General features: G+C 42.9%; 1 non-coding gene across 1 annotated transcript; it reads left to right on the top strand.

The window, feature by feature from the left end:
- The first annotated feature begins 395 nt into the window (after positions 1 to 395).
- Positions 396 to 467, top strand: TRNAC-GCA (transfer RNA cysteine (anticodon GCA)). The gene has a single exon. It is a non-coding gene; the product is annotated as a tRNA-Cys (tRNA).
- Positions 468 to 13,510: the final 13,043 nt, after the last annotated feature.

Here is a 13,510-nt window from a genome sequence, read left to right on the forward strand (position 1 = left end):
CGGGCAGTAGCTGCTTCTAGAACCCTGCTAAAGGAGGCTGAAAATTAACATTTGGTCAGCCAATAATTACATACACTCCACATAGCTTCAGGCTATACATTCTAAGGGAATCAAATGGCAATCCTCTAGAGTGTTGCTATTTAGTCTTTAAGTCAGTCCAACTCTTTGTGACCCTATGGACTATAGCCCACCAGGCTCCTCTGTCTATGGGATTTCCCAGGCAAGAACACTGGAGTAGGTTGCCATTTCCTTCTCGAGAGGATATTCTGGACAAAGGGATCAAACCCGCATCTCTTGCATCTCCTGCATTGGCAGGCAGATTGTTGAACACTAGTGCCACCTGGGAAGCCTGGGAGGCTTAGACATGATCTATTCCAGTCACCCCAACCTGGGCTTCCCTGGTAGCTCAGAGGTTAAAGCGTCTGCCTGCAATGCAGGAGACCCAGGTTCGATCCCTGGGTTGGGAAGATTCCCCTGTAGAAGGAAATGGCAACCCACTCCAGTATTCTTGCCTGGAGAATCCCATGGACAGAGGAGCCTGGTGGGCTACAGTCCACCGGGTCGCGAAGAGTTGGACACGACTGAGCGACTTCACTTTACAACCTAGGAAGGGAACCTCTCCCAGATGCTGAAGAGGAATGGTTCAGAGATAAAGGGAGTTTTATGAAAGAAGGGGAAAGGTTGGCAGGATACATATTAATAGTAACCTCCCAGACCAAGTCATGAAAGCAAGAAGCTTATCCCCAGCAAGAACCTGCCCAAAAGGTGGGGCTGGTGGCCTTCAATCAAACCTTAGAGCTCAGGACAAGGAATATTATAAATGTTTTCACAGATTCCCTGTATGCATATGCATCCTACATGTACATGGAGCTATTTGGGAAAAAAAGAGGTATTCTTACTGCAGAGAATAAACAGGTGTTTATTGAAGCTGTTAAAAGCAGCGTGGACTTTGCACTCAGCCAGGAGACCCCAGTCATTGAGGAAAGCAGAGATTGAATCAGACCTTGAAACAGGCCTTAGCCAAGCTGTTCTAGAAGACTCCAGAAAATTGGTGTAAGTTGTTGATGACTGTCCTGCTCTGCGCACAGTTGGCCCCAAGGGATAAATTAAAGTTAAGTGTGCAATACCAGACCACCTGACCTGCCTCTTGAGAAACCTATATGCAGGTCAGGAAGCAACAGTTAGAACTGGACGTGGAACAACAGACTGGTTCCAAATTGGAAAAGGAGTATGTCAAGGCTGTATATTGTCATCTTGCTTATTTAACTTCTATGCAGAGTACATCATGAGAAACGCTGGGCTGGAAGAAGCACAAGCTGGAATCAAGATTGCATGGAGAAATATCAATAACCTCAGATATGCAGATGACACCACCCTTGTGGCAGAAAGTGAAGAAGAACTGAAAAGCCTCTTGATGAAAGTGAAAGTGGAGAGTGAAAAGTTGGCTTAAAGCTCAACATTCAGAAACAAAGATCATGGCATCTGGTCCCATCACTTCATGGGAAATAGATGGAGAAAAAGTCGAAATAGATGGGGAAATAGTGGAAACAGTGTCAGACTTTATATTTTTGGGCTCCAAAATCACTGCAGATGGTGACTGCAGCCATGAGATTAAAAGATGCTTACTCCTTGGAAGAAAAGTTATGACCAACTTGGATAGCATATTCAAAAGCAGAGACATTATTTTGCCAACTAAGGTCCATCTAGTCAAGGCTATGGTTTTTCCTGTGGTCATGTATGGATGTGAGAGTTGGACTGTGAAGAAAGCTGAGCGCTGAAGAGTTGATGCTTTTGAACTGTGGTGTTGGAGAAGACTCTTGAGAGTCCCTTGGACTGCAAGGAGATCCAACCAGTCCATTCTGAAGGAGATCAGCCCTGGGATTTCTTTGGAAGGAATGAAGCTAAAGCTGAAACTCCAGTACTTTGGCCACCTCATGCAAAGAGTTGACTCATTGGAAAAGACTCTGATGCTGGGAGGAATTGGGGGCAGGAGGAGAAGGGGACAACAGAGGATGAGATGGCTAGATGGCATCATTGACTCGATGGACATGAGTTTGAGTCTGAGTGAATTCCGGGAGTTGGTAATGGACAGGGAAGCCTGGCGTGCTGTGAAGAGTCAGACATGACTGAGCAACTGAACTGAACTGAACTGAACTGAGGGACTTCCCTGGCGGTCCAGTGGTTAAGACTCCGACTCCCAATGCAGATGGCCCAAGTTTAATCCCTGGTCAAGGAACTAGGTCCCACATGTCACAACTAAGAGTTTGCATAGCACAATTAAAACATCTCATGGGCCATAACTAAGACCCAATGCCCCAAGATAAATAAAAGTAAATATTTTAAAAAGAAAGTGCATTTGAATTTATATATGGTAGACCCATTCCCCAAACCCAAGAGAAGGGACACTTTACTCCTCAAAATGGAACCACTCAAGTGTGCCATCCAGGTGGGAGAAACCATGAAAGCCTTCACGGAATATTGGTAACCATGCCACCTGCACCCACTGACCTGCCTCCCCACCACTTCTGGCCAGAAGGAGACAGTGAACCTAAAAACCTGGAAAGCTGGCAGCCTCCAAGATCAGCTCTCTGCTATGGGGAACTGACCCTACTTGTTGATCCCAACTGCTCATTCTGCCCTCAAGTTGCAGTAGTTCACTTTGTGGGTGCATCACACTCCAGGAAAGAAAGCCCCTAAGCCCCAAACAGTGGAGAAACAACCTGGGGCAATGGACCGCCTGAAGTACTCCTGCGAAACTCTCTTTGCTTCTGAAAAACAACTGGAGTGTGAGCACGGGTCTTCAGGCCACGGCAGTGAGCCTCCCCATCAGGGCACACTTGTGTCTACAGGCAGAAGACCTAGATACCTACGTTTTTAGGATAATTTATCAAGCGATCATTTTTCTCTCGCTAATATTGGAGCCATAATCTTTTAAATCGACCAGTGTGTCCTCTGTCTCCAAAAGGTGGTCTCTCAGGGATGCAAACAATCAGGGCTAAGGTCTGGGGACAAACATCTAAAGGCTGCTGGGGAGAGGCTCTGTTTCTTTCCCTGGGGTCATGACGACAGTCACCCCCAAACCATCAGGAAGCCACTACAGAAAGAACTGTGCACCTCAAGAATGAGAGCAAGACACAAGACGGGTAGGGATGGGGGGCTTGTCACCAACAAAGCCCATTAGCAATTTCCAGGAAATCAAAATAGAATCTGAGTAATAAAATAAAGTCTAACCTTCTTTTTTTTTTTTTCCTTTTCCTTTGTGCTTCTTAGTTTCACTGGCTCCTGGAGGCCATGGGCAGAGACCTTGCCCCTGGTAGTTCAGACCAGAGTTCCTAGTGCAAAACTGTTGTGCCCGACACTGTAGCTTGGTGGGCATGTGCAAATCTCTGCAGATGTGACAATTCAAGATGGCTGTGGCAGGCTGTGTGCAGAGAGGAGGCACCCAGCACGGCTGTCTGAAGCTGGTGCAGCACAGCTGTGCTGGCCCCACAAGAACTCCACTCTACTCGCGAGATACATCAAGAGCAGCCCCGCTCATGGCCTGCCAGGTAGAGCAGCGAGAGTGGGACAGAGCTGTGCTGCAGAGGGCAAGCTCAGACCACTCCATCCTCTGATTAAAGAAGAAAGATTGCCTTTGCTTCTGAACAGAACGCAGTCTTGTTCTATTAGCTCAAACAACACTGACACCAGGCAGAGGGACTCTTATGAGCGACTGATTCAGGAGGGTTAGACTGAAGGCAGGAGGAAAAGAGGGCGGCAGAGGATGAGATAACTAGATGGCATCACCAACTCGGTGGACATGAATTTGAACAGACTCTGGGAGATAGTGAAGGACAGGGAAGCTTGGTGTGCTGTAGTCCATGGGTTGCAAAGAGCCAGACACAATTTAGTGACTGAACAACAACTACAAAGAACAAAGGTAGAATAACTGTCTCTAACTTTGCAGGAAGTTATCTGCATATTTTGAAAACGATTTAGTGGGAATTCAAATGAAGGCGTACACAAATTTAATACTCAGAAGAGGGAAAAACTGGCATCAGGGCATTCACTGCTTGCCAAGCTGAAAGAATGTTATTGAAGATTCCTTATATAAATGTTCCTTGACCTTTGAGTGAACCAACAGGTCTTAAAAGTTGCATTAGCCAAAGCAATTCCCATAGCAAATAAAGTTTTTAGATGAACACATCAGATTTTTTCCTCTTCAGCCTAAAGAGGAATTACCATCAGCCATCACCAAGAGCAGCAAGTTAACATTTCCAGGTTGTTTCTCAAAGGCCGTTGGGAGTCTGCGGTATAGAGTAAACATTGTTCCAGGTCTAAAGGGGAAACAGGGTTTCAAGTGGCTGATGGGAAAATGTCTTAAAGTTGATTATAAGAATGTCATCTGAAACAATCACTGCTCAAAACGTCCAGTCACTGCCTTCTATGATCTTCTTCTATCTCTGGAGCGATATTTTTAGGGCCCCTGACGATGTGGGTATTTTTAAATCTATTATAAAGATGGAATGCTTCAAATGATGTTTTATTTGAAAAAAAGTTTAACATTGCACTGATTATAGTAGATTTTGAGTATAAATAAGACTATTAGTCTACAAGAAGAAGATTAAGGATGGATTATAATGGAATTTGCAGAGCTTTTTCATTAATGCTGAGCTCACATGTTTAAAACAGACCATCCCATTTCCTGGCAGGCGGCACAGCAGTAAAGAATCTGGCCTGACAATGCAAGAGATGCAAGTGATGCAGGTTCGATCCCTGGGTCAGGAAGATCCCCTGGAGGAGGAAATGGCAACCCACTCCAGTATTCTTGCCTGGAAAATTCCATGGACAGCAAGAGCCTGGCAGACTACAGAAAACGGGGTAGCGAAGAGTCAGACACAACTGAACACACACACACACACACACACACACATCCCATTTCCTAGCTTGTCTGTGTACTCCTTACCTGTTCTGTTCTGGCATAGCATGAGAATGCATAGTGTTTAACATTTTCAAAAGTATTTAAATGTCTGGTTTTTAAATGTCTAGTTTTTCATTATTGATTTATAAAAAGATATGGTCCATTTTTTCATCTATCTAGATATAAAATGGTGTTTATAGAAAAAAAAGTAAAAAGTCATGCCAATTAGGCCAACTTTCTCCCCAACTGTTAATTTAATGACAAACATTTTCATTCAAGCAACTAGGTTATGAAGTTTAAAAAATTTAAACTTCAAAAAAACTAAACAGTTCAAAAGTGCTGGGAGCATAGCAGAAAAGCTATGATTTTGTTTATTTAAGTTTATCTTTTATTTAAAAGGATAAACTTTGAAGTACTATAGAATTATGATGGTACTATATGGAGAAGGCAATGGCACCCCACTCCAGTACTCTTGCCTGGAAAATCCCATGGATGGAGGAGCCTGGTGGGCTGCAGTCCATGGGGTCGCTAAGAGTCGGATACGACTGAGCGACTTCACTTTCACTTTTCACTTTCATGCATTGGAGAAGGAAATGGCAACCCACTCTAGTATTCTTGCCTGGAGAATCCCAGGGACGGTGGAGCCTGGTGGGCTGCTGTCTATGGGGACACGCAGAGTCGGACACGACTGAAGCAACTTAGCAGCAGCAGCAGCAGCATGGGGACTCTTAGAGGAAATGATTAACCACAGGCCAAAACACTTACTCTATAGCTCTGGCATTGGTATTGTTGTGATTTAAATTAATTTTTTATTCTTTCTTCCTCTGTTGGATGCTCTTAGAAGCTGCTAAGGATGAATTTACTGAACAAAATACTCCAAATCCAAAATACTTTTTTGGAGACTTCACCGAAGTCAATAATAAAAACAAATGACTTTCAGTATGATGACTGCTCCTTCTGGTTTCTTCTGATTTTAGATGCCCCAAGTAAGCAGAACTCAGCACTTGGGCTTCTCCCTTCAGTGGACTCCTCCTAGCTGTTGTACCAGTCCAGATAATAACAATCACAGTAACTGCTGTCCACCCCACACTTGCTTCTTCCAAAAGAGAAGTAGTATAATGCAGTGAGTAATAGCTTTGGAATCAGGCAATCGTAAACTCTGAGTTAAAAAAAAAAAAAAAAAACTTATCTCTTTTCTGAGCCTCAATGTCCTCATCAGTAAAAGGTGACATTTGTACTGATTAATATTCCTATCACACAGGTTGGGCTTCCCTCATAGCTCAGTTGGTAAAGAACCCGCCTGCAGTGCAGAAGACCCAGGTTTGATCCCTGGGTCGGGAAGATCCTCTGGAGAAGTGCAATCATGCTTTGTCCTAACACTTCCTTTTTTGTATGTCTCCAGGGCAAGAAGAAAAGGAAGAGGAGAAGAAACTCAGAGAGAGGGTATATATTTTCAGCTACCATTCATGACAAGAGAAAGGAAGGAAATGGCAACCCGCTTCACTATTCTTGCCTGGAATATCCCATGGACAGAGCAGCCTGGTGGGCTGCAGTCCATGGGGTCCCCAAGAGTCAGACATGACTGAACAACTAACACTTCACTTCATTCACAGGTTTATCATGAGATTGAAGTGGGATAAGTTTTGGGATGGACCTGGCAAATGATCATCATTCATGAATGGGCTTCCCTGGTGGCTCAGACAGTTAAGCGTCTGCCCATAATGCAGGAAACCTGGGTTCAATCCCTGGGTAGGGAAGATCCCCTGGAGAAGGAAATGGCAACCCACTCTGGTATTCTTGCCTAGAAAATCCCATGGACTGAGGAGCCTGGTAGGCTACAGTCCATGAGGTCGCAAAGAGTCAGACACAACTGAGCGACTTCACTTGTGATGAATGGTAGCTGAAAATACACACCCTTTCTCTGAGTTTCTTCTCTTCCCTTTCTCCTTGCCCTGGAGAGGTACAGAAAAGGAAGAGTTAAGACAAAGCATAATCACACTTGCTTTTTCTGCTGCATCAAGTACTTCCTTTTTCTATCATCTGTTCTACAATTTAAGAAGACTTTTCACATTCAGGCTTTTCCACTCCCTCAACTCCATCTCCTGGGTTTTCTACCCACAATGAACTTTTCCACCCCACGATGAATTTTTCTCCAGCTTTCCACCCAAATATTCCATGCAACTTCAAACTCCATGCAGGATGTTTTTCCTGCTTAGAAGGCTCTTCTCAAACTTAATCTACCAAAGTCTTACTAGTCCTTTAGTACAAATATCACTGAATTTGAAGTACACCTCCATCAGCATCTGAGCTTCTCTCCCATCTGTACTCCCATAGCACCTTGCCCTCAGTTTGCTCAAGTCGTGGATCACTTTGGATTTAATAAATTGCTATGTCTGTCTTTCCCAGTTGAATGTGTGTCTCTCCAGGACAGGACCCATCTCTTTTGCCACCAGGGTTTAGCCCAGTGTCTGGGACTTGGTAAAGGTATGACTCATTTTATTACACTTTGCTTTATTGTACTTCAGTTTTAACAAACCAAAGGTTAATGGCAACTATGCTTCAAGCAAGTCTATCAGTGCCATTATTTTAACAGCATTTTCTCACATTTTGGCAATTCTCAAAATATTTCAATTTTTTTTCATTATTACTGTATTTGTTGTTATGGTCATCTGTGATCACTGAGTCTGATTTAACTATTGGAATTGTTTGTGGCCATGAACATTTCTTTAAGCCAAAGCCTATCCAGAGCAAAGCCCTAATTCTCTTCAATTCTGTGATCACCCAAGAGTTCTGTTGGATTATTGTTTTCCTGCCTATTACTATTAACAAATAAAAATGCACTCTGCATCTCTTGGGTCCACAAATAATCTCAACTTTTAAGTCTTTTTATTAAGTCATAAATTTCTTAGGGCTAAGCTGCTCTAAAAAGTGATTCCTCTGATGATGTGGGCAAAGTCAACTGAAAACCTTCCAATGAGGATTCATCATTTTGGATGCCGTTAAAAACATTTGTGATTCTCAGGAACCAGTCAATATATCAATATTAACAAGAGTTTGGAAGAAGCTGATTCCAACCCTCACTGATGACTTTAAGGGGTTCAAGACTCCAGTGAAGGAAGAGACTGAATATGTGGCTAAATTGTTTCAATCTCATGATAAAATTTTAATGGAGGCACATGAGCAAAGAAAGTGGTTTATTGAGATAAAATCCAGTCCTGGGGAAGGTGCTGTGAAGATTACTGACACGATAACAAAGTATTTAGAATATTACATAAACTTAGTCGATAAAGCAGACATTTTGAAAGGATTGACTCCAAATTTGAAAGAAGTCCTACCATGGGTAAAGTTCTGTCAAATACTATTACATGCTACAGAGAAATTGTTTGTGAAAGGAAATGTCAATCATGACAGCAAGTTTCAATGTTGTCTTATTTGATGAAGTTGCCACAGCTTACCCCAGCCCTCAACAACCACCACCCTAATCAATCAGCATCCACCAATATCAAGGCAACATCCTCTACCAGCCAAAAGGTGAGAACTCACTGAGGGTTCAGATAATGGCTGGCAATTTTTAGCAATAAAGTAATTTTAAATGTATGTATGTTCTTTTTACATATAATTGCACATTTAATAGACTATAATGTAACATAAATTTTATATGCATTGAGAAACAAAAAATTTGTGTGACTCACTTTTGTGGTGAGCTGGGAACAACAGACTGGTTCCAAATAGGAAAAGGAGTACATCAAGGCTGTATATTGTCATCCTGCTTATTTAACTTATATGCAGAGTACATCATGAGAAACGCTGGACTGGAAGAAACACAAGCTGGAATCAAGATTGCCGGGAGAAATATCAATAACCTCAGATATGCAGATGACACCACCCTTATGGCAGAAAGTGAAGAGGAGCTAAAAAGCCTCTTGATGAAAGTGAAAGAGGAGAGCGAAAAAGTTGGCTTAAAGCTCAACATTCAGAAAACGAAGATTATGGCATCCAGTCCCATCACTTCATGGGAAATAGATGTGGGAACAGTGGAAATAGTGTCAGACTTTATTTTTTTGAGCTCCAAAATCACTGCAGATGGTGACTGCAGCCATGAAATTAAAAGATGCTTACTCCTTGGAAGAAAAGTTATGACCAACCTAGATAGTATATCCAAAAGCAGAGACATTACTTTGCCGACTAAGGTCCGTCTAGTCAAGGCTATGGTTGTTCCTGTGGTCATGTATGGATGTGAGAGTCGGACTGTGAAGAAGGCTGAGTGCCGAAGAATTGATGGTTTTGAACTGTGGTGTTGGAGAAGACTCTTGAGAGTCCCTTGGACTGCAAGGAGCTCTAACCAGTCCATTCTGAAGGAGATCAGCCCTGAGTGTTCTTTGGAAGGAATGGTGCTAAAGCTGAAGCTCCAGTACTTTGGCCACCTCATGCGAAGAGTTGATTCATTGGAAAAGACTCTGATGCTGGGAGGGATTGGGGGCAGGAGGAGAAGGGGACAACAGAGGATGAGATGGCTGGATGGCATCACGGACTCGATGAACGTGAGTCTGGGTGAACTCCGGGAGATGGTGATGGACAGCGAGGCCTGGCGTGCTGCGATTCATGGGGTCGCAAAGAGTCGGACACAACTGAGCGACTGAACTGAACTGGGACCAAACCCGAGATATCTACAAGGTATGCCTGTATTAAATAAGATGTTTGTAACTAAAATAAATGGACATTCATCTTTCCAAATCCCCCCATAAATCCCATCAAATCTCATAATCTGTATTGTGATGAAAACATGAAAGATACAATATGTATTGTTAGGTAAAAGACCAGGACACCTAAAAGAGTGTCTAACAGGCTTTAATGGGGAAGTGCTCCAGGGCGGGGCTCCCCACCCGATAGAGGCAGGTCGAGGAAGTCCGCGCCCAGACCGTGCTGGGGAATGGTTTATATGCGTTCCTTGTGGGGGATGGTCAGGGTAGATCGCCCAAAAAAGGTACGGTTAGTGAACGGGGGTTTGGATAGGTCACCAGGCCGAGCTGTTGCGGACTGACAGGTCCTTCTATGCGGCTGGGGTGGGGCGGCTTTAGCTGGTGAAGTGTGCTGTCATTGGTCCCCGGGATCTGAGAGGCTCCTTCCATTAGGGACTTCTCCCGAAGGCGGGAGAGAGGAGGGGCGGCCCATCATGGTTCTGGGGTCCGGCCTTACATGTATGTGTCAAATCAATACATTTTACACCTTAAACTTACACAATTATGTGTCAGTTATATCTCAAGCTAGAAAAATTAATAAATAAAATTACAAAAGTCACTGAAACCCTACCTCAGTTTGGCTCCCCCAAAAGCAGACTCTGAAACAAAGATTTTGAATACAAGCAATTTACTTGAGAGATGACCCCAAACACTAGAGGAAGAGGTAGGGGAAAAGAATCAAGGAAGATGAGGCAGCCAATAAAGGTGAATTATCAAGCGAATCCTCTGTGAGTGTCTGGGATGGGCTTCCATGAGAAAACAGTATAAATGAATATTTTCTCCCTCGGAAAGAAGAGTTCATCTACCAATTCCAGCAGGCACTGGTGAGGGCTGCTCTGGAGGTGTCACTTCCCTGGCCCATTCACCTGCCACATGCCCAGGCAAAGTAGATGTCCTTGGCTCTGGAAGAAACATTGGGAAGATATGGCTGGTCTAAAATAGCAAGGCTTGCCCAAGAAATGAGAGTATGCCACAAATGGCAGCCTATGCCTCTGACACTGACTACCAGCTGGAAGCTTCGATATAGTCCCGTCAGATTCTAACCCAGTTTCAGAAGGACGAACATGAAATTTCAGTAGCAAAATTTTTCTTCCCAGAGATAGCAAGCCAATACTGAAAGAATATAAAAAGGATTTTTACAACAGTTGCTTCTTATTTATAGTTTAGTTCTAGGATTGTGGGCTAGAAAAATACATAAATGGGTCATCTGGAGAAGAAAGTCACTTGCAGACAGAGATGACCCTCTCGTATTCTCAGCTGTACTCAAGGGAAGGATTTACTCCTTTGATGATCTACTCCAATATTTAAATTATCCTTGACTTTGAACAATAAAAGTAGCTGACATTTACAGGATTATTTTCTGTTCATCAGGGTACAGATCTGAGCTCATTTAATCCTCTCAATAAAGTAATTACTGTTATTATCTGTAGTTTTCTTATGGGAAAACTGAAAGTCAGAAAGTTAAGGAATAAGTTATAACAATAAAGAATCAATCAGTTCAGTTCAGTTCAGTCACTCAGTCATGTCTAACTCTTTGCAACCCCTTGAATTGCAGTACGCCAGGCCTCCCTGTCCATCACCAACTCCCGGAGTTCACTCGAACTCACATCCACCGGGTCAGTGATGCCATCCAGCCATCTCATCCTCTGTCGGCCCCTTCTTCTCCTGCCCCCAATCACTCCCAGCATCAGGGTCTTTTCCAATGAGTCAACTCTTCGCATGAGGTGGCCAAAGTATTAGAGTTTCAGCGTTAGCATCATTCCTTCCAAAGAACACTCAGGACTGATCTCCTTTAGAATGGACTGGTTGGATCTCCTTGCAGTCCAAGGGACTCTCAAGAGTCTTCTCCAACACCACAGTTCAAAAGCATCAATTCTGCAGGGCTCAGCTTTCTTCACAGTCCAACTCTCACACCCATATATGACCACTGGAAAAACCATAGCCTTGACTAGACAGACCTTTGTTGGCAAAATAATGTCTTTGCTTTTTAATATGCTATCTAGGTTGGTCATAACTTTTCTTCCAAGGAGTAAGCGTCTTTTAATTTCATAGCTGCAATCACCATCTGGAGTGATTTTACTAATTATAAGTTATAATCTGCTAGGAAGTGTTTGGAGATAGGACTCTAACCCAAGTCTCTTTGAATTCAGTATTCATATCCTTAATTTATATTTTTCAAGTTCATTATCCTGTGTCCTTAATAAAGAGAATGATCTAGCTATTCAGCACTTTCCATATTAATTCTTTTTCAAACATCCCTTATTTAAGTTAAATTATATCCATTTCTTTAGCCATTTCCTATTTATTATTTTCCTGTCTTTTACTCATGTATGTTTCTCTCCCTCCAACCGCTTAACTTTTTATTTCTCAATGAAACACATCAAACTGCTCTGTATATAGACTACGTCTAATTCCTGGAAAATTCATAAATCACAAAATTACTATTTAACAATTATATAAAAGCATTTATGTTTAAATCTTGAATTAAGCTAGCTAAATAAAAGCTTAAAAAATTATAGAATGTAGGATATTCTTACATGCTTAGTAGATGTGACCATCTGAGCCTCCAGGGAAGCCCATGTGGGACATTTGGGCAATTCTAAGGCAAAGCAAATTTATTTCAATCTTCGGAATGAAAGTATCCTGATTATGCCTGTAAAATAGGCTAAGAAGGACATGTATTCTTTAGCCATTCGAGGAAAATTATGTCTTAAAGCTGAGTTACGGAGACTTCACTGGTGGGCCAGTGGTTAAGAATCCACCATTCAAAGCAGGGCCATGCTTAGTCATTCAATAGCAAGGCTCCTCTATCCATGGGGTTCTCCAATCAGGAATACTGGGGTGGGTTGCCATGCCCTCCTCTACAGGATCTTTCTGACCCAGGGATCAAACCCACATCTCCTTCATTGCAGGTGGACTCTTTACCATCTGAGCCACCAGGGAAGCCCCCAGTGCAAGGGACAAGGGTTCAACCTCTGGTAGGGAAACTAAGATCCCGCATGCTGTGGGGCAACTAGAGAGTCTGCGTGCCACAACTAAGATCCAGCGTAACCAAATAAATAAATTGTTTTTTAAAGGCTGATTTATGTTTGCAAAATGTAGTGAGTTCTTTCAGCACAAGATCTTTTCCTGGACTTCTTAAACTGGCAAAATTTCTGTTAATTTCATTTTGCTTCTTTGAAATGCAATCTAGGACATATGACATTCATCGTGTAGTAACTTTCCATTTTTCTTAAAGTTTCACATTACTGTCACTCTGTGGATCTTAAAATTCCCCAGTTTCCAAAAATGTAACTGAATATCAATCAAAATCATTAGTTTTTCTATGCTATTTTTTAACTCCTTACCTTAATAACCAGAACATAAGATGTTTAGTGAGGGAAAGCACAAGAGTGAGGTGTTAGGTCTGTGATGTCCATGCCTCCTTAGTCGCTTCTGTCATGTCCGACTCTTTGTGACCCTATAGACTGTAGCCCACCACACTCCTTTGTCCATGGAATTCTCCAGGCAAGAATACTGGAGTAGGTTGCCATGTCCTCCTCCAGAGGATCTTCTCAACCCTGGGATCAAACCTGAGTCTCCTGTAACTCCTGAATTGCAGGTAAATTCTTTATGCACTGAGCCAGCAGGGAAGCCCATATGTCTATGGGAAGTAATTGAAAGTGTTAGCTTTCAGTTGCACCTGACTCTTCGTGACCACATGGACTGCAACCCACCAGGCTTCTCTATCCATGGGATTTTCTGGGTAAGGATACTGGAATGGCTTGCCATTTCCTTCTTCAGGGCATCTTCCTGACCCAGGGATTGAAACTGGGTCTCCTGCATTGCAGGCAGATTCTTTCCCAACTGAGCTACCAAGGAAGCCCCATGT

Source organism: Ovis canadensis, chromosome 6, assembly GCF_042477335.2.
Source record: "Ovis canadensis isolate MfBH-ARS-UI-01 breed Bighorn chromosome 6, ARS-UI_OviCan_v2, whole genome shotgun sequence".
In the NCBI taxonomy this organism is placed as follows: domain Eukaryota; kingdom Metazoa; phylum Chordata; class Mammalia; order Artiodactyla; family Bovidae; genus Ovis; species Ovis canadensis.